At 37.0% G+C, this 22,561-nt stretch overlaps 1 long non-coding RNA gene and 1 pseudogene across 3 annotated transcripts in view; one reads left to right on the top strand and one right to left on the bottom strand.

Moving 5' to 3' along the window:
- The window catches only part of LOC121822346 (uncharacterized), a 47,243-nt gene extending 25,847 nt beyond the window's left edge, over nucleotides 1-21,396 (top strand). Inside the window, exons 4-11 of one of the 3 annotated variants that reach the window (XR_013044316.1) lie at nucleotides 3,704-3,864; nucleotides 5,138-5,405; nucleotides 6,993-7,043; nucleotides 8,002-8,042; nucleotides 14,701-14,795; nucleotides 14,994-15,248; nucleotides 16,383-16,440; nucleotides 20,724-21,396. This is a non-coding gene — a long non-coding RNA (uncharacterized LOC121822346). Of the gene's footprint in view, nucleotides 1-3,703; nucleotides 3,865-5,137; nucleotides 6,429-6,992; nucleotides 7,044-8,001; nucleotides 8,043-14,700; nucleotides 14,796-14,993; nucleotides 15,249-16,382; nucleotides 16,441-20,723 lie in introns of those variants that run through there. The other 2 variants (XR_013044315.1, XR_013044314.1) reach the window with 2 other exon arrangements.
- On the bottom strand, nucleotides 12,494-14,024 carry LOC102904382 (T-complex protein 1 subunit delta pseudogene; annotated as a pseudogene).
- Nucleotides 21,397-22,561: the final 1,165 nt, after the last annotated feature.

Raw genomic sequence — 22,561 nt, 5'->3', positions numbered from 1 at the left:
TACTCAGCCTTGATGCCGGGGGGAAGAGCTTAGTCCTGCCCCAACTTGGTATGCCAGCCTGTGTTGACTACCCAAGTGAGGCCTTACCTCCTATGAAGAGTGGATGAGAGGGTGAGATGGGGGTGGGTTGGGGACGAGGAACAGGAGAAGGGGATGGAGGGAGACCAGTAGTAGGTAGGTAAAAAAAAAATAATAATAATTAAAAAATAAAACAAAATTGGAAAAATAAAACTAAAAAAAGAAGATTCTATATGAAGCATTTATAAAAATACCCACAAGATAAATTATAAGATGACTTACATTTGTTTCAGCACAATCCAAAGTAAAATAAATGTCCAGATGAAGCAAGGAACAGAAAGAAAATTGCATATTTTCATTGTTAAAACTGTTGATGGATGTGTGGAAACATTTTTATTACTCAAGAATATGATTGAAAGCCAGCACCCACATTATTGTTTTAGTGTTCTAACCAAAACCCAGATATTCAGACTAATGAACTAGGGTTAAGATGCCCAAAGCAAAAGTAAAAATATAGTCATCTTTTTAGAAAAAGTTCTGTGTCGAGAATAGAAATATTTAAAAGACACCGTATAAAGTGGAAGGGAACTTTTTTTATTCTTTGGAAAAGTTACTGAATAATTATTTCAGAATTAATTAAAACTTTGAAGGGTCAGTTATCAGCCTCCGAAATTTGGAACATGCATAAAAACAGACACTCAAGTTGCAGACGAAATTGGTACAAAGACACGTGTCCTGTCCAGGCACCCTTCCCATGTCCCATGAAGTGGAGCAGAGTGTATCTACTGTGTGTTCAAAAACAAATTCCATCTGAGGAGACATTTGCTCAGCATAAAGATCATTTGGAGAACCCTCTTAGAGCATGTCATAATGTGTTAATAATTATGATCAGGTAAACTTTATAAACCAATAGGAAATACAAAGACTGTAACAGATATAATATCTCTGACCAATCTCTCAACTCTGCCATATGAACTTAAAACAGTTTAAATGTTTAAACTTCTTAGTCATTAAACTCATGATTATACCTTTACCTGTTTTTTCCCTTCTTTGTGATATTTGTCTCAGGATAAAGGGCAGAGTAGAGGTCACTAACGACCAGGCTTAACTTATTAAAGTATTTTATAACTCAAAAATTTGTGTCAAATATATAACTAGTATCTCTAACCTACACTTAAAAAACTGTTTGTGTGGCCAGGTGGTGGTGGCACACGAACTTGGGAAGCTCAGGCAGGCAGATCTCGATGAGTTGAAGACCAGACTGATCTACAGAGTGAGTTCCAGAACAGCCAGGGCTATGCAGCAAAACCCTTTCTCAAAAACACCAAAAAGAAAAATAGAAAAAAAAAGTGTATGTGTGTGTGTGTGTGTGTGTGTGTGTGTGTGTGTGTGTGTGTGTGTGTGTGTGTCCTCATCCATGGGACTATCCTTGCACCATTGGAGGCCAGAAGTTAACTTTGGATATCTTTCTCTACTGCTTCCACTGTTCCTTGTAAGTGCGCTCTCACTGACCCTGGGGTTTACTCTGGGCCTCCCCAATCTGCCTGCCTCAGTTTCCCTACCACTCGTGTTACAGGGATGTGTTGCTATGCCCACAATTTATGTGTATGCCAGGGGTCCAAATCCAGGTCCTCATGCTTGTTTAGCAAGCACTTTACCTGCTGCAAACCTTCAGCCTAAGAAAAGTAGGTTTGGTGACTACTTCATTTCCTTGAGTTCACACATAGCTGTGCTGTCGACTTCAAAGCTAATTTGAGCCACCTGAATATGATTTTCATTATGTCACCCCATCTTCTAGTCTATTTTATGGTTATGTAGCTTTTATGTGTATATAAGGAAGGGAGAGGGAAGGAGAGAGGGAGAAGCAAGGGAAAGAAAGAGAAACTGCCAGTCACACATTCTGTTGAGGAAGATGATTAAATTATTACCGAAAATAGAATGCCAATTATAACTGGAGATTTCAGGAAATGAGGATGTGTTTGTTTCCCGGGGCTGCTGTGCAAATTACTACCGACTTAGAAACCCAAACCATCAGAAATGCTCTCAGAGGTCTGACAGCTTGCTCTCTTCCCCTCTGCATCCACCTCTCTGACCTTGTTCTCTACATCTGTGGTTCTGCCCTAGGAAACATTCTCCTTTGTTTGAGGGGCAGCATATGTTTTCAGTCACTGATCCTCACAACATGCTTCCTGCCTGAAGAATCTCAAAATCCCTCAAACCATCATTCTGTCCTTGTTTTTTTTTTTTTTTTTTTAAAAAAAAAAACAAAAACAAAAACAAACCTATATTAGCATTGTTTCTAATATAGCAGTTCCCCAAAACATTGTCTGTCACCTATATGTAGCAGGATACATGTCAGTGGAAAACATAACTGCAGAGTGAGTTTCAGGCCAGCCTGGACAATATAGTAAGACTGTTAAAAAATCATAAAGGAAATGAAATTGAAAATGAAAGGTGCATAGGGCTATTTGGTGAAGTATAGAGGGGAAGGAACAGAAGAGAGCCCTCTACAGTCCCCCTTGGACAAGAGTATCTCCAGTGGCTTTACTGGGACGTTGGATCTTGTGGATCTGTCAATCATACACAGAACTTATCCAGGAGCTATGGGTTCTCCCTCCTGAGCACACTTTGGAATATAAATAGGTCAGAAACCCCTACAAATAATCAAATGCTAATTTCACTTTGTTCATCAGCTTTGTCTGAGTTTATCAGCTTTGCTCTCTTTTTTTGCTGCATGCAAGATATAGAAATCAAACCACATGTCTTTCTTTACTCAGCTAAACACTGGCTCACTGCTTCCAAGTTCTGCTTTCCTGTTCTGTCAGGTTTCTTGCCACTCCCTGGCAAAGAACAGTCTCTCTCCAGTTTTCAGTATCACATTTCTCATTTCCTTCTGAGACCTCAGAAAAAGCACAATAATATCCATATTCCTACCGAGCCTCCGCAAGAAAACCCAGACAACCTTCTGTGGCACCTTAGAGTACCTCCAGCCTCTAGCAAGGACTACATTCCAAGACATTTCCACATTCTCAGCATTTCTACAACAGCATCTCACTTGCCAGTCCATATTGCACTCTTGGGATTGCTTAACAACCCCCACAAACCCATGGACAAAAGCAAAAAAAAAAAATTGTTCTCTTGAAGCTATAGAGCCAAGGACTCTGAAATAAAGGTGGTAGTGGGGCCATATTCCCCATAAAGGAATCTTTTTTCTGTTCTCTTTTCTTCCAGCCTCTGCTGACAATATTCTGCATGCCTTAACTAGCAGAACCAGTGGCTGGATTCCTTGGGTTCCACATCTGTTTATGTAGGATAGCCCTACTGTGGCTGTACTGAAAATACACTTTTTATTTATTATTTATTTATTTATTAATATGTATTTTTATTTATTATTCCTGAAACAATAGAGTATAACAACTCTTCACATATAATTCTAACTGTATTGGGTATTTTAACTAACATATATAATAAAAGAGGTTGATTAAAGTATACAAGAGAGTTTACATAGGTCATAAAAGGAATACTAAGCCTTTTCCACAAGGAACCTGTACACTAGCAGGTTTTGCCCTAGCTGTGGGGCAGGAGGAACTGGATGCAGACCTCTGTAGATACCAAAGGGAAACTGGGAACAACCTGTGGACCACTACCTCTGACTCTGCATTTCCCTCTTTGTCTTCTTTCACAGACCTATAAAATGAACCCATGGTCCAGTTCTGCAAAGGCATCTGTGAGTTATGAGATTTGGGGTCCTCCCAAGGAATTCTAGCTGATATCATCTCACAGTTAAGTTATTTATATCTGAAAAATCTCCCCCCCAAATAGGGTCACATTCAGAGTTACCAACAGGTATGACTTATACATGTATTCGTGGAGGCCTCCATGCATCTTAATATAGTATTGTATATCAATATGTGCATTAAGGAATATATATATATGTATATATATATATATATATGTGTGTGTGTGTGTGTGTGTGTGTGTGTGTGTGTGTAAATAAATGAGGGTTAATAGACCTGACTATAATTCTACAAGATTGAAATGAATTGAGTACAAGATAAGCCCATTGGTGATGTTAAAGTTCAGCCTATATATGAATTTAGTATGCTTTCCAGCCATATATTCACAGCTGATGTAAAGACTACATTTAATAAAGTAATTTTTTATAGGAATAGAGAAATCTTCCCTCAACTTTGGTGGAGAATTGGTTGTCAAACTAAAGGCACATGTGAAACAAACCAAAAGTGAAACTAATCAGCAATGTGTAATCCTCCCAGGAGTGCTGCATTTATTTTTTAAATCACTTCTCTGTCCCTGTTTCTGGAAGGTAGTAAATATCTGTTCTGTAGGTACTACCATCCTACTTTTTTATAGGAAGATAATGGAAAAAACATGTCAAAATGAAAATGAACTTTCTTTGCACAGGGACAAAGACAGAACTACACGTATTCTAAAACTAAAGGAAATACCTTTGTAGGTTAAAAAAGAAAATAGTGAGAATCAAAAATCTCCAGGAGGTGGTGGTGCATGCCTTTAATCCTAGCACTTGGGAGGTAGAGCCAGGCAGAGTTCTGTGAGTTCGGAGCCAGCCTGGTCTACAGAGCAAGATCCAGGACAGGCACCAAAACTACACAGAGAAACCCTGTTTCGAACCTCCCCCCCCCAAAAAAAAAGAATCAAAGATTAACATTTCTGTTATTTCTTTATGCTTGAGAGTTAATGCACAAGAGATATTGATTCTTGAATTTTAATTCACTCCAATAGCAGTTTTTCACACATGGTCTAATTTTACCACACTAAAGGCTTAAGCACACATTGAATATCAGACTTGTGCATTTGTAGGGACAATTAATCTCAAGTTCAGACTTGTAAGGATTGTGTTTAGTATACCTGTGTCAAAGTACCAATGCTCCCAGAAAAGGTTGCTAACTTTTTAAAACCTTCAAATCACCCTTGCATCTACCTTTTTTCCTTGAAATAACTATTATAGAAGTAGAACTCCTTGGTACAATGATTGAAAAGAAATAATCACTACTAAATAGAAGGAATTCTTTTACCCTCAACAAAACAAATCATGGAGAATATTGTGTTTTACTAGACTATGGCTTGTTTTTCCTTGTAGAAACCTGACTTTATTGAGAAAGTGGATTGTTCCCATTGAAATATGAGCCCCAGTGTTTGATAGTGCTTGGACTAGTGCATTGTGGGAAAGAGAATGAAGCACTTGTTATCACCACATGAGGGAGGAACACAGCCATTCCTGGGAAGGCGTGGAGAAAGAAGACAATGGAAGAAAAGCAGAAGACCCAAGCTCTTGGAACCTGTCTAAGAAAACAAAGGACAGCTCACAGAGTGGGAGGAAGTATTTGCAAAGCACGGATCTGATAAATGTGCAGTATCCAGAATATACAAAAAGCACTTGCAACTCAACAACAGAAAAGACAATCCAATGTAAGAAGGGGCCAAACTCTTAAGTAATATTTTCTCAAAATGCAATAAGCAAATGACCAACAAATTCACCCTCACTCATATTTGTAAATAAAAACTAAAATGTTTTAAATTTCAAAATTTCACACCCACTGGTTTGGCTCTAATTATAAACAAACAAGCAATGAAAAATTACACTGTGGGGGCAAGGATATGGGTAAACTGGAGCCCATGTCCATGGCTGATGTAAAATGATGCAGGTGCTATGGAAAGCTGTTTGACATTTCATAATTCCTTGATAAGTTAAATATAGAATTACTATATGATCCAGAGAAAGAACTCCTGTGTTTATAGCCAAATGATTTTTAAATCAGTTGTTCAAATGAATATTGAACACAAACATTGAGGAAAGTACTACCTATAATTACCAAAATATGAAAAATTAAGTACCCATTTGATGAGTGAATAATTAAAGTACAGTCCATATAAATAATGGGATACACAGCTATAGCAACTATTTATGGCACCTTAAAGACAATATATAAACTGAAAGACGCCAGACATGAATGCTACATATTGTATGATTGCTTTCAGAAATTCTAGCAGTGGAAAAGCCATAGAAATTGGAGTTAAGGAGAGGTACTTGAAGAGTGATTGCCTAATATATGGATTTCCCTTTGTAGTCATGAAAATGTCAGTGAATTAAATAGTATTGATGGCTTTACAACACTGTGGTATTAATTACCACTGATGACAAAGTTTTATATGTGTTCATTTTAATATCACAAAAATAAATATAAAAATGAAAATATTGAGGAATAAATACCAGATGAAAAGAAACCTAGGTATTTGTGTGATCTGTGCAACATTTTCTTTTATTATCACCCTAAAATACTGTGGATTTTTAAAAGACAATAAAAAATCAGATATTTACAATTTAACTCGATTTATTTGGGAAATCAATGCCAAGCTGGGTTAAAATTTTGTCAACATGATCAACCGATACAATAGAAGGAACATTTAACATGTATGCTTAATTTTAAACTATTGAGCACCATCTATGTATCATAATGATAGACCTCAAACTCTAAGGTATGTAGTAAATTCACTACTAGAATTTAATCTGACAGTCATGCTTTTTGAAATATCATGCTGCATTCTCTACCCTCTGTCCCCAAATGACACACCTATGGCTTTCTCTGATCACTGCCAGATATTTCCTGAAAGAACTACACTCATCCTCAAAACAATCACATCAACCCTGAACATCAGAGTGTCTGCCACATTGGTACTCCAACTTGTTCTGTATGTCAGATTGTCCTTCCCTGTACAAGTTATAATTCTATTTTTCCAGGATGTTCCGTTCACCATATGGAATCCAATTATTTTAAACCTCTCTCCTCTAGAGTAGAAATTGCAGGCCACCCTTGAGGGTCAGGGCAGAAGGTGCCTCTCCCTGCCAAATCTTCCTAATTCCTCGTCTTGATAAATTTTTGAAACTGTTTGGTTTTAATTTATCTGCAACTACTCTCTTCTCTTCCATCTTCTAGGACACTGTTATTTCATGTTGTTTCAGAACCTGTGATGCTTCTCCTACTGAGGTTAGCTAAACATGTCTCCTTGATACAGCTGCTGTATATAATAATCCTTCCTTGTTTATCTGTATACAATAACCCCACCTCTGTGTTTAATTGTACATGATAAGCACACTGAGCTTTAGACATGATGAGGCTTGTCCAGCCATAACACCAGACCACCCAGTTCCAGCGTTCCGTCTCTGTGTCTGCTTTTTTTTCATTTATTCCCTGACTCAACCAGGTCAGTCCATTCTTGGAGCCATGCTCAATGGGGCTTTGCGTACATGATTTTAGATGCAAACAGAAGGCTAAGAAGCTTAATAACTTTTGCTTGACTTTTCTCTCAAGATGTTTGTCTCAGGTTTCCTGTAAGTGCTTAGAATATATGAAATCAAGGACTTCTCAGGATTTCTGTCTGACAAATTCACTTCAGACAGAACAGTCACATGTGCTGACAATTGCTATTGTTGGGATGATATCCCTAAAAGTCTCAAATCATACTATATACCTGTTACCTAGTTTAATATGTTGTAAATGGTTACGGCATTTGGGAAAATGTTTAAATTACTTCATTACATCCTGATATACCCAGGTTGTCTACCAAATTCCTAGAGTAATGATAACTCAAATAAAGATACTCATAGGTCCCAAATATAATAAAATTTCCTCAAGAATTGCTTGGTTTTAGGACTTTCCTATAAATGGCTCTCTAGAGTAATTTCATTAGCTAGTATGCCATTCAGGTTGCGTAGATCCAGAGGAGAGTGTTAGATGAATTGTGGTCACATTTGATTAGATTTAGGCCCAAGGGAATAATTCCATACATCAAGGTAACTGGAGAATGAGCTCACCTGCAATATTTGTCCCTGATGAATTTCACTCTCTACCGAACATGAATAGTTAATTTTTAAGAGGATACATTCGTAAGACTGTTAGAGGTGAACCTATTTAATCTCACTCTTTGCTATAAAATGTATTTCAGACCTAATCACTGGATACCAGAAAATAGCCTCTGCTATTAAAGTAAGTCAGTAATTTATGGGACTCTGACAATTTAAAATTGTCTCGCTTGCACATCTAAGGCAAAATTTAAAAATTAGTAACACAGGATGATATATTCTTGTCAGAAAAAATAAATACTGTAACTCTAACTTACATGTGAAATATTTATGATGATCTTGGTTTTATTTCTTATTTATTTTTCTCTTGTTTGTATTTTCAAAAAATTATTAGTCTTTTGGTTTTCTTATAAGCTCAAAGCATTCCAAGGAAATATTATGATGGTCTTGGTATGTTCTAGCTATTATTTTAGTAGAAACAGTAATAAATAATTCAAAGAAGAGAATTGAAGAAGAAATAAATTTTGTTTTATGGAAAGCATTTTGTTAAATGATTGATTTACTTGATCTCATTTTAACACTTACCAGAAGGTTTTCAGGGTAAATGTAAAAGAATTTCAAAGTAGAACTTCTCAGGGCTAAACTGAGGCCCTAATGATAGAAAGCAAAGCAGGCATCTAAAGAAAATGACTTGACCAGAGAACTAGCTGCCACTTTGCTTTGCAAATATAGGCTCAGAATACACATCAGTAATATTGAAGTTTAATAAGAGAGGTAGTTAGAAGTTTGGAGACTTTCTTAAAAGAGAGCCAATAAAGAGCTGAGGAACCCATTTGGGTGAGAAGATAAATACTCACTGTAAGCCAGTGAGAAGTAATTTGAACACACACACACACACACACACACACACACACACACACACACACACACAAATAAATAGATAAATTTGGAGCTATCAAGCTGGAGCTGACCTAGATGCTTTATACCTTCAGGCTAGCTTTCATAGTGCTGGAGGGTGCTATACATACTACCACAAAAGAAAAGCAATCATGAACCTTATCCAGCTATGAACCTGGCCAGCTTAAAAAAGAAAGAAAGAAAAGAAGTCGCCCATTAAGACATGCCCACTGGTGCAAGAGTGGCAGAAATGCCAAGGGAGTAGCAAACTGCTTTCTGCTTGGATTTGAGTCTAGCTTCACAAGATGGACCCATACATGGCACTACAAATGAGGCCAAGAACCTGTGTCTACACAGGATATAGGCCCAAGAGGAAAACCTAAGACTGTTATTATAATAAATCAACATAGTATTAAACCTACTTCTAATGAGCTACCATTATGCCCAGAGATTAAATATCTCTCAACCCTAATTAGAGAAGCTTCTATTTTCAGTAGATGGTGATTAAAACAGAGGTCAAAGTACAGAGAATAAGAAACTGCAGAATGCCCAGCCCTAAATGGGACATGTAGACCACTCCCTCTCCTCCCAAGACTCAGGGATCATTGCAGCAAAGTGGAAAGAAAGACTATCAGAGCACAGATCCAAAGAGGTGATGGATATAGACAAGGACATGGCAGGGCAGATGCACACATAGACTCGTGGCATTTGTGACAACACATAAAAGATCTGTGCAACTTCAAACCAAACCAAACCACAGCACAGAGAGAAGATCTACAGTCCATAGCCAAGGAGTTATTGGTAATTGATACCTGTTGGAAAAGAGAGTCAGTTTTCTTCAACAATGTAGCCTGGCAAGTCAAACACACTCTAGTGGAAGGGTCACATATCTAAGAACATACAGAAAACACAAACTGGACTCAATCAGTGTATAACATGCACACACACACACACACACACACACACACACACACACACACACACACATTGGTTGAGTTGGGAAAGGACAGTGGATCTGGGAGGAGTTGAGGGGGTAAAATGATCAAAACATTGTATGAAATTCTCAGAGAAATAAAAAAATTGAAAATCACTGTTTAAAGGATTTTACAGTTATTTTACTGCTCATTATATAGAACTCACTTGAAAATAGCTGCATGTCCAGATGTCAAACATTAGTGTTTTTAGAAGAACTCATTTTTGTAGATGCTGACAAAAATATCAAGGGACAGGTTTATCTTGTATCATACTTAATGAGACTCTACAAGGACAATGGGGCACCAATCAACGTAGTGGTTTTCTCCCAAAACCCAATTATTCACTCATTTACTCAGAAATATTTGTTGAACCCCTGTTGCATGCCAGGAACTAGTCTAGAGACAGGAAACTTAGTCATGAGGGCTAGAAGACGGCTCAGTAGATAAAGTGATTACCTAACAAGCAAGAGAACCTGAGTTCTCTCCATGAAAAAGCCAAGCATGGTGAGTGCACTTGTGGTGATACATCAAGTAAAGTCCTTATGTCTGGCTTTATGTGACATGTATAGTAAAGACTTTGCATCTGGCTTAAGTGAAATATATAGTAAAGCCTTTTTGTCTGTCTTTGAGAGAAATGTTTCAGCAAAGCCTTTGCTATGTTTGGGTTGAACAGTAGAAGCTGAGAAATTGTTTTGAGACTGTATAAACCTTGAAGAAATGTTGGCTCTCTAGAACATCTGCACTTGGTACAACATGAGAGTTTGCAGACACTCGTGGCATACTTGGAGTTCTTACTTTTGATTATGGACTAAGATTTGTATGGGTTGCTTAGTCTCATAGGCAGCAAGAGCAAGATGGCTTTGGTAGGTGGAACCTTTCTCAGCCCCGATTATCCTTGTATATGTTTGAATAAAGTAACTGAAGTGAGTCAGATGGTTGTCAGGCTTTTCCAAGAAGGCTGAACTCCTCTGCTCCTTCAGAAAATGAAGACTTAACATCTTGGTGAGCTTCTCTCTCTATTGCAGCACCTATGGCCAATATGAAACAACATGCACTTATAATCACAGAACTGGGGAGGCAGAGGCGGGTATATTCCTGGGTACAATGGCCAGTCAACCTAGTCTACTTGATGAACTCCAGATCAGTAAGAGACCCTACCTCCAAAAGTAATAGGTGTCAGTGCCTGAGGACACATCACCACCACCACACCATCACAAACATGCACAAACATGTATACACAGAACATTCATATGGGTACACACAAAATAACATAAAATGTATTCACATCAAGCACAGACAATTATTGCCTTTTAAAATCTTATATTCCATTGATAAAAGATAGATGATGAATATATAAAATTTTGAAAAGGTCTTTCATAAAAATACTATAGAGTAGGAGAAGAAAGGTCTAATAGAAGAAGATGAAATCTGATGGACAAATCCAAATAAGGAGCTCCATCAGAAATGATTCCTATAGTATTTCACAGAGAGTCCAGCTACAGATTCAAAGTGGAGGAATCACTGAAAGACCAAAATGTCCATCATGATAATCCATTTTTCCTAGGAAAAGTCAATGTAATTTCACCAGAGCTTCTCTCCTAATTTCTTACCATCCCAACTAATGAGTGGAGAAGTTGTTGAGGATTAGATAGGAGAGATTCAGGTTAGGACAAACAAAACAGGAGGTGGAAGTGGATAGCACCTGCTTTCACTACATATACTTTCCATCTTGAATAATACTCAAGCACAGGAGATGAAGATGTTAGACCTGGACTAATGATTGCTATTTTCATCGTTGAACTGACACATTTTAAATAGAAGTAACTAGAGTGCTACTTTATCCTGCTCCTCCTCTTCCTCTTCCTCTCCCTCTTCCTCCTCACCAGGGTCTCTGATTGGAGAAGTCATGATACTTCTCTAAGATTCCTTGCTAGGAAAGAATAGTCTACAAGTATAACTTGAATGGAAGTGGGAAGAAAATTAAACTGCTTAGTATTTGTGTTTGTTAAGTTCTGCTCTTTCAGCCAGAAAGTGTGGTGGAGTACAAATGCGTTCCCAGCAATTGGGAGATGGAGGCAGGAGGATTAGAAGTTCTAGGCTAGCCTTTACTATCTAGTGAGCTTAAAACCAGCCTGAATTATATGAGTCTTTTTTCCAAATATACAAGCAAAATGTTCCATTCTTCCCACTTAATAGTTAGAGCCGGCATTATGATCCTGAGAGCAACAACTGAAGCTCACAAAATAATTAAGCTTTCCAAGTTCTTATAAGTAAGAAAGAATATAGGCAGAAAGGAAAGACAGGAGAATCAGAGCTATAACTTCCTTGTGTTTGGTGCTGATGCCTTGAATATGAAGAACGTTCATTAAGAAAACTCTATTTGTGAAGTTTTCCATTGAACATGCTGACCTGAAAATGGTAGCAGTGCTGTTTTACATAAAGTTATAACTGGCCACTGTTATCATCAGCCAACACCGTTGTCCGTATGCCCAACATGACCTTCCTTTGTTAGAAATATAGGGTGCATTTCTCAAATGATATTTCCATTGATATACTAAGTTTTTTTCTTTTTGAAACCAAGTATTTAATATGTTCATTAGATTGTTTCGGTACAAATTCAATCAGATGCCTACTGGCAGACAGTGTCCAAAAACTCTGAAGAAGCAAGCTTCCAGACAAGAAGGAACGTCAAGGTGATCATCTTCCACTCTAGCCACAGTACTTCTGTCCATAAGAGTGACAGTGGCCAGCCTTATCCAGATTATCAAGTATTTACCACATCATCAATTTCCAGAATACTCTTTACAGTTTCAATTGCTAGGATCAAAGCACTGAATGATACCAGTCAAGGCTGGAAAACCATTTCCTCCAGAATGATGGAAATTCTAACTTCAGACTGTGTCTAGTTTTTTTCTCCTTGAGCATGTCAGTGTTTTAGTTCTGTTACTGTAGAAATGGATTTCAGATTAGCATTTTTAGCTAGTGTCAATGGAATGACTTCCATAGCAGCTGCAAAACATGAACACAGCAGGAATATTTACCATTTGTTCATAAGTACTCAGTAGTCTCAGGGCAAGTTCCAGTTCTGGAGTACCACCTCTTGCAACAAGAATTCTCTTCTTACTATGCAGAAAACATCATGAATGGAGCATTCAGCTTCTTCAATCACAAGTTTGTTAGAACCAGTACAACAATTATAACTATTTTGCCTGGACTTGTACAACCTCTAATCTTGAATAGTTTTCCAGAATCATTTAAAGTGACTTCTTCAGCAAGCTCAGTGGAACTCAGTATGTCAGCAGTAAGCTGGTCAATATGAGCAACTGGTTTGTTTCCAATTTTCCTACACATGAATTCAATGTCTTCTCTCTCAATATCCTTAGCCATTAAAGTCTTCACCTTATTCAGAAAATGTAATGCAAGGTCATTAAGCACATCTCTTAGGACAGACTTCTGGATGAGAAGGACATTACATCCCATTTCCTAAATAGGCTTCACCAGATTTAAGATACAATCTCTCTCTTCTCTTGAAGCACTTGATCCATCTGGGCATAGTCAGATACTACTATTTGAATATCCAGAGAAGCAAAACTGAATAAGCCTAATCATAGCCTTTTCAATTTTTGTTGTGCCATAATTTGCCACTGGAATGAGGCCTGCCACCAGCTCAGAGTCGTCTATTGTCCCACCAAGCTTCTTAACTACTTTAATATCTCTAATATCTACACTGCTAGCTGTGGCTACATTGGAGAGAGTAGACTTGAATACTGAGAGACAACCTTTGAATTCAATGAAGGTTATTTAACAAAGTGCCTTGGTTGCTCAGTTATATATAGGTCAAGACATGTCAGTAAGGATTTCACGACCCTTTTCTAAAGCTGTTTAGAATGACTCAGAAATTATGGTTGGGAAATACTTTTCTGCTGAATCTTGGTACAGAGTCTAAAAGGGAACCAGCAATGATGACTGCGGATGTGGTTCCATTCCCTGCTTCTGTGTCTTGAGCTTTAGACAGCTCCACCAGCATTTCTGGCTGCTGGGTGCAATGTTTGCATTTGTTTCAGAATGGTAGCACCATCATTTCTAATGTTTACATCACCTTGTCCATCTTGAACCACTTTGTCTATTCCTTTAGGTCCAAGTCTTGTTCTAATGGTATCAGGAACTGCTTTGGCCACAGAAATGTTGCTGAAGTAGGTCCGGGCCAGCTTTTTAGGGTCCTGGTAGGAACCTTTACAGTGGGTGTCATGCCCAGCAGCAGGCACATGGTTTCAGGGAGCTATATTCTCCAGCATGGCAACCTTAGCAACATCTGTGGGAGTTAAGGAGAACTGAAGGACATGGATTCCAGCCTGAAGCAGAGTAACAGTCTCTATCTGCCTCCTCCTCTAACCTTCCAGAAAGCCTACTCCTAAGCTTTTCAAGCACACTTTCATGCATATAACTGTTTGATCTCACAATAGTCCTAAGGAAAAGAGAATAATTATTATAATGGTTATTTTATCGCAATGGAAAATAAATCTTCAGCTGAAGTATTTGAGTGAATACAATGGTATGAATTGTAGGAGGTAGACCTTGAACATGACACTCTGCCTCACAGTTAAACGTTCTTTGGGGAAACTTAAGAAGATTAAAGAAAGCCTTTGTAGTAGAACAGATAAAAAGAGAATTAGATAACCATTTGTGTCAGAAAAAGATATGCCAAATAATTTTCAGTTTTCACTACATTTCAGGTTAATATTTACTATCATCTAGACTCTCTTCCCTTAGCTGTACAAATGCCTCCAGGACTCTCTTCTGAGAGGAGTTATTTACTTGAAGATGTTTGATTAACTTCCTTTTTTTTTAATTCTGTCTTTGGGCTTTTATAACTTTTAAGTCAGAAAAATAGTAAATATTTTTCAAGTTAACTTTTGCTGCTTATGTCTTTGTATGGTGCCAAATTTCAGTTGTCTATTATTATTTCCTAAGGAAAATCTCCAAGATTTTGTCTAAGGAAATTTCAGAAGGCCGTAAATATCAAATGAGAATTCAGTCAATGCATCCAAACAATGGATGTTAAACAAGTATGTTGAAAATTCTCTCTTTAATTAAATTATCATGCAGATGTTTAAGATGTGCTAAGTTACATAATAAGTGCCACTACAATCATCACTGACTTATAATTAATAAAAATGACTGGAAGATTTTAAAGCTGTTGAAATAGCAAAGAATCTTTATGAAGTGTAATTATATATTCATTTAAATTATTGTTTTTCTTGCAGTAGAGAGTCAATGCCCACAACTATTGACCAACTGTTTGTGATGTGTTTGCTAGTATATGCTATTCAAAAAGAATAAGACCCATAACTTAATGAAACTGAACAAATGCCAAAGCAAATCTGGAGAAAAGCCTCAGCAAAACTGTAATTCCAGCACTTGGCAGGTGGAGATAGTGGATCCCAGGAACAAGCTGACCAGGCAGACTAGGCATATCACTGAGCTCTGTGTTCAAGTGAGAGTCTGTCTCAATGAATAAGGTATGCCCCAGACAGAAAAACACAGGTACACATGTGCAAACACCAGAAACTCAGACATATGCAAAGGAAAATGGAAAAAAAAATGACAAAGCCGTAATGATTAATTTAATACATATGTGTATATATGTATCAACTATATTCAAGTACATATGTCCTTCACATAAAAACAAAAGACTATGGTGTTCGACCTACTGACTGGAAATCACAGGGTCTCAGGAACACAGCACTTCCTTCCTCACTAAAGTTACCCATTACTAAAGTAGCATTAATATTTTACCAAGCACTTGTCATTTTTTTCCACTGTGTTATCATCAAAGATATAAACATAAAAGAACTCTCTTCAATGAAATACTCACATAAAAGGGAGTCAAATGTTTTTTCTTTATTGCTTTTTCTCAACTTTATATTCTATTTGTGACTATATATGCAAATTTCTAATTTCTTGAAATTAGAAATATAGCCAAAGGGTTTTCCATCATCATAAAAATTATAATTTTAGAAGAATATTAGTATATTTATTATTTTAATTTTAACCTTTTGTACTATGGGTATTTTGAAATATAAGCCAAAGTAGAGCAAATCATACAACTGATACTGTTTCCATCCAAACCTTGAACAAACAGCCAGTACTGTTTTATTTTTTCCCACTTGTGATTATTTTGAAATGAATCTTTGCTCTCTTGGGGTCTCTTCTGTAAATACATCACTATATAACCTAAAGATATTACTCTTTCCAAAACTGTAACCACACTATGGTTGTACCCTTTAAAATTAACAACCTCCATATCACAACTGGTCAGTCTTTGTACCAATGTCTGCAGAATTCCCATACATTTTCTGACTGCATCCCTGTTTCTCTATTTAGTCTACTTTTCATAATTTTATGAAATTACAAACCAAAAAAAATAGGCTTTTTAATTCCTTTTTGTGTCAAAGTATACGCGGCTCTGAGAACCTAACAAATAATTCCTTCTTTCTTTGCAAATTGACAAGTACATATAGCTGTTGTCACTTGGACCCTTGCATTGTATATTTTCCCAATGCTGTTTGCATTCATCACAAATTCCAAGGCTAGAAAGTGGTGGTTATAATTTCATTATTGCTGGTAATTGACTGTGTTCTGTTTCTATACAGGGAAATATATTCATCTGCTGCTTATTTAGCTTGAGGTGCAAATTTTTCAAGAAAGAAGGTAAATTCTTTCATTTTATTTGCTAGTATTTGGAATTAGAGGTTTCCATAACATTTTCCAAATAGAATCAAGAAACAATTTAATTTTAAAATTAATATTATTACATTTAATATGGTGAGCCACACAATTCTTATTGTTTTTTGTGATTAGGAAAGGGAAGAATCTTAAGTTTTGTGTCTAAGGTTTTTACATCTCAGATATCTTGGGAAACCCTCTCAATTTCTGCTAAAGAGTCTACAGGCCTGGGCTGGGGACAGAGCTCAGTGGGCCACACAAGTATGAAGACCTAAGTTTGGATCTCCAGCCTGCATGTAAAGCTTGGTACGGTGGTTTGTGTCTATAATCCTAGCACCAGTGAGAATGAGACAAGAAGCTTCCTGGGGCTTGTGGCCAGACAGTCTAGTCTAACTGTAGAGATGAAGCCAGCATCAGTGAGAGACCCTGTCACCAAACGTTAGCTAGAGAGCAATCGTGGCAGACACTCTACACCAACCTCTGGCATTCATATCAGTGCACACATATGTGCACAGCTCCTGAACATACATGTGCATATCCTTAAAATCAACATGTAAATATACCACATATACACCAACACCAACACACACACACAGACCTTCAGCCACTTCCAATGCACTGGTTTTCATAGAAACAGAAACATCCTTTTATCCAAGAATCTCTAGAACCTGGAAATTATAATTGGGGCTTTACATATTTAATTTTTAAATGAGATATGAGATTGCCAGGTCCTTTAAGATTTCATTGTAAATATCATGATAAAGTCAGAAACCATACATATTTCTGGATAATTGAAGGTTTCTTATATTTTCAGTATTTCCTAGGAGTACCTCTTGCCTAATTTGTCTAATAATATATAGCAACACCATTTATTTTAGCAAGTAATTATAATAACATTAGTTCTATCTTCCAAAATTTCAGCAATTTAATCTGATATTGTATAAATAGAATATAATTCCATTCCTGTTGACATATCTTATTATAGGCTCATAATCTGATAATGCCTTCATAATGCAAACAGAAATTGCAATTATCTTATTTGTGTTTTGCTACAATAGTGTGATTTTATCTTTCTATTGTCCAAAATTGTTTTTCTTTACTGATCTGAATAAATTTTGTTATTGTTGTTTGTTTTTTACTCTTTGGGGGGCCTGCTACCCAGCTCCCAAATAAATCACACACGGAGGCTTATTCTTACTTATGAATGCCCAGCCTTAGCTTGGTTTTGCCAGCTTTCCTTAATTTATCCTGACTATCTTTTGCCTCTGGACTTTTCTTTTTCTCTAACTTCTATATATCTTACTCTTATTCCAAGGCTTGCTGTGTAGCTGGGTGGCTGCCCTCTGGAGTCCTCCTTCTCTGACTCCTAGATCTCTCCTCCCAGATTTCTCCTCCTATTTATACTCCCTGTTGCTAGCTAGGCCTATCCTTTCTCCTGCCTTGCTATTGGCCATTTTATTAGACTATCAGGAGTTTTAGACAGGCACAGTAACACAGCTTCACAGAGCTAAACAAATGCCACATAAACAAAAGTAGCACACCTTAAAATATTCTACAATTTGTATTTTCTCTCTAGTTGTAACAGCTCTCTATAAAACTTGCAGTGTTCATATTTAAACATAAAGTTGAACAATATTTCTGCCCTTCTCCTGAACAATGAAAATCAAATTATTTTTAATCGTATATGTAATTTTCCCCCAAGAATTCCAGGACTTCACTTCTGTAATGTTTGTTTGTAATACCAAGTGTTGGATGTTTCCTAGTTTACTTCCCCATTGCTGTGAGAATTAGCATGACCAAAAGCAACTTGAGGGAGGAAAGAGCTTTTAATGTCATGTAGATTACAGTCTATCATTTACACAAGCCAAGAGGTCAAGGTAGAAACTGGAGGTAAGAACTGAAGCAGGAACACTGAGGAAGTGAGGAACACTGCTTACTGGCTTGTTCTTCACGGCGTGCACAGTCTTCTTTCTTATTATACAACCAAGGGCCACCTGCCTGGATATAGCACCCACTCCATCCACTCACCCCCCACTAAGTAACTTAAAGGGTAGAGTGGAAATTTCTTCTCTGAATTCTTGGTTGTGGTCATACCCTCTGTTATTGTCAACTGCTGAGGGGAGAGCAGACAGTAAAAGGGAAAGCCTCTTCAACCTACCACCTACTGTCAGCTCTCCATCAAGACCACCCCAACACAGCCCTTCTGTACTCTCAGGTGTTCTTACTGCATGTGAAATAGAAGTTCAAACTAAAAAGTCTCACCATCCATTACCACACTAGTGAAGACTTACTAAGAGATTAAAGTATTCCTGCATAGTCTCATAGCATCAACAGAACTTATCTTTCAGCAAAACAGCATGTATAGGGGAAAAAAAATATTAACATTAACTGATAGACAGATATTTACTGATATCTACCTATAGATATAAATATAGATAGGATAGATAGATAGATAGATAGATAGATAGATAGATAGATAGATAGATAGATGATAGAATCAGTCTATATGTAGTTATTTGATATAACATAATGAAAAGCTTGTTTTTAACTTTGGGCTTAGTAAAATTGCTTCATTCTGTCAATGTTTTCTCCTTGGTCTCTGATAAAGCATCTTTTCATTGGGGGTTTTACTTCTGTCATTACTTGGTCTTGCTTTTGTTGCTGCTGTAGATTTGCGTGGGTTTCTGGTTTGAGTTTGGTTTTGACACTGATCTCCAGATGCAGTCCAGGCTGACCTCAAACTCGTGATCCTCCTTCCTCAGCCTCTCCTTTGCTGGGAGCACAGGTCTAAGCCATGCCAGTGTCTTTCAAGTACTATGCACTGCATTGTCTTTTCATTATGCCTTTGTTCTTGGAGCTCAGTAGTCACAGAATAAATATTAACTCTATGTTAGAGTACCCCAGATCTCCCCCCAAAATTAATTCAAATCTCAACTCTCACCATTTATGCCACAGTCTGAAGTCTGCCCTCACCCAGTAATGTTTCCTTAAACACACACACACACACACACACACACACACACACACACACACACACACAAACACTTTGTAAAACTACTGTACTGTGTTGTGTTCTTCAAAGGATAAGTCTTTGGCCACAGACCTGACCCATCACACAGCAAAGGTGAAACATGATTCCTGAGTTCATGATGATGATGTATTTGTCCTGAGTCATTTGACCTCACTGCTAAGAAAATTTCCCATATGAAGCTAAGTATGCAACCATACTTCCATTGGCACCACATTATCACCCAATAAATTAGAACATCCCAAATATTTACAGAAATGAAAAAAAAAACCTGGTCAATGGAATGGCATTAATGATGTATATATTATTCAAATGTTGAAGGAGTTTTTTAATCAATCCTAATTAAGAAATGATTTTAATGTACTATAAATGTAACATAAATACAATCCTCTGCTCTTTTATGATTACTGTTAAAATTTTGTAGTTCAATAAGAGAAAGCTTATAGCAATAAGTTTATGAACACATGACTTTTCGTTTCAATGCCATTAGAATTTAAAAGTAGTTTTAAACTATCAGTAATGGCAGAAACCCATTTCATGCCATGGAATTTTAAATCTTAATTATAAAGCTTCTTTTGATATTACTTACATGATTCAATTAAATATAGAAATTTATCAATAGGATTTAATGTATTTGCTTGTTAGCTCCCAACAATTAACCTACATAAATTATTCCTCATTCATTTTGAAGGTAATATTTAATAACTCAGAAAACTGCAACTCTTATAGCGTCTCAATTAAGGGCTCAAAGAAGAGCACGAAAGGCAGTGAGACAGGCCAAGAACTCAATCAAAAGTAAATAATAAACAATGTTGGGTTTGTGGCAGTATATTATTTATTTGTTTTGTTTTGTTGAATTTCCTTTGAGTTTATAATTTATAATAAATAAAATGAGTTTATCATTTATAATAAATGAAAAAGAGACAGAGAATGTAGATTCAAATTGTCTCTATTATATTTAAAGATGACTCTGGCTTCAGCAGAATCAGTTATACCCAGATAATCATCAGTGAAATTTTTTAATGGAGGAACTGTTACTATTTGTAAGAATTTGGTAGGAAATTGACATGTCATTTCAGTTGCATGCTGACCTTAATTGACTTAGACTCATCTTCAGATTGCTGCCATCAGGTCACTGAAGCTACTTTCTCTCACTCAGACTCTGAGCTTGTCACAGAGAGACTACACCAGTATTTTCTTAGATGATCATAAAACCCAGAAAGTGTTCTTTTATTTCTAGCACAATTGGCTTGGCCCCAGCGGCTAAAAACTGGCAGGTGTTTTATGAGGAAGTTGTTTCAAGAAGACGAGGTGTTTTCTGTCAAGAGTGGAGAAGAGGAAGAGGAAGGATAAAGGAATGTGAGTCGTGAACTGCCCAGCACTGTGGGCAGCTAGAAGCTGACCCCACTGAGGAACCACATGGAGACTGAGATCCTGCTCAAAGTTTGATTCCATCGCAGGAAGTAAGAGAGGATTGCAATTGCCTTCCGGCTTCTGTACCATGAGTGACAAGCGCTGCTTTGTGGGATTGCGAATGTCTTTACTCTTCTGGGATCCTGTGGCAGAAAGATGGAACTGGTCCTTGTAGGCAGCCCACGGACACAGCCGGGTTGCCTGATGCGGCTTGGGGATAGAATGCAGGCCACTTCTCACTAGGCTTGTCACAGGGATGCCTGCAGAAAGGAGGATAAAGGGACCACTGGCCAGGCACAGGCTGGATTCAGACAGCATTTTCAGAGGAGTAATATCGTACTTCAGTTTATTTTCTGTGACTGAGCAGAGTCCTTCTGTGTTAAACACTTAGAGAACAGCTGCAGATAAAAATGAAAGCGCTCAACTTAGTATCTTCTAACTCCTTAATCATGATTAATTTCACAAAATAAATCAATACTGATGAGTTTGGTCTTTTAATAGTGCTTGCTATACCAGTTTGATAAATTCAATTTCATCTTTTGTCATGATTTTATACAATTTCTTATGATTAGTCTCTAAGTTACTTATTTTTCATTTTTTTGTTCATTCATTTTTGTTGTTCAAAATCTTTACATTTATATCTAAATCTTGCTTTCCTTTTCTTGCAAGGATATAATTCACTCTTTTTACTTTCCATGCCGGTTTTTATTTTCATTTATCATCTGTTATTATCTAAATAGTTAAATTAAGATTTTTGTAGGAGGTAGATTATCTCATGTTAAATGTTCTTGCAACACCAGAAGAAAAAAAAGCGGGGAGAGGCAATGGCTTTTGGAATGAAAGGACTGCTGTGGGATAATGCGCTTGAACACTGGTTTAATAAAATGCTGACAGGCCAGTAGCCAGGCAGGAAGTACAGGTGGGGCGAGCAGCCCAGGGGAATGCTAAGAAAAGGTCCAGGAGTCACCAGGCAGACACAAATAAGGCAGACCTGAGAAAAGGTACCAAGCCACGTGGTTAAACATAGATAAGAATTATGGATTAATTTAAGTGTAAGAGCTAGTCAATAATAAGTCTGAGCTAATGGCTGGGCAGTTATAACTAATATAAGCCTCTGTGTGTTTACTTGGGGGATGTGACTGGGAAAGATTTGTCTCAACTGCCGGCCAGCTGTGACACAGAAAACTTCCAACTACAAGGGACATTTATGAAGATTATAATAATAGTTTTGGAGATTCATAAATGTGTCCAAATTCATCAAATTATGGATATTAAAAGTATGTAGGAGTTTAGTATACCACTGACAGCTCAATAAAGCTTTTGAAAACATTCAGTGGACATCCTGTTGATTGTATTTTTACAGAAAATGCAAAATGCTCCAGCTTTACTTTTAAATGTGTATTTTTTAATACCTAAGTGAATGATAAATTATTTAAAGACTTTAAATGGACAGCCTAAACCAACATGTATTTTTTACTTAATAAATATAAAGCTATTTCTCTCTTTTTACAAATGACTATAAAAGTATTGTAACAGAGATAGATGAGATGAATTGATTTTGATTTTGGTGTGTGTGCATATGAACAATTCTATAAATGTAAGTCTTTATCCCTATGAAAGCATTCTGATTCTTACAGCAACACTAAATCTATAATTTCATCCTGA

This window comes from Peromyscus maniculatus, chromosome 14, assembly GCF_049852395.1.
Source record: "Peromyscus maniculatus bairdii isolate BWxNUB_F1_BW_parent chromosome 14, HU_Pman_BW_mat_3.1, whole genome shotgun sequence".
Lineage (NCBI taxonomy): Eukaryota > Metazoa > Chordata > Mammalia > Rodentia > Cricetidae > Peromyscus > Peromyscus maniculatus.
The sequence above is the reverse complement of the archived record's forward strand: the minus strand, read 5'-3'. Positions and strand labels throughout refer to the sequence as shown.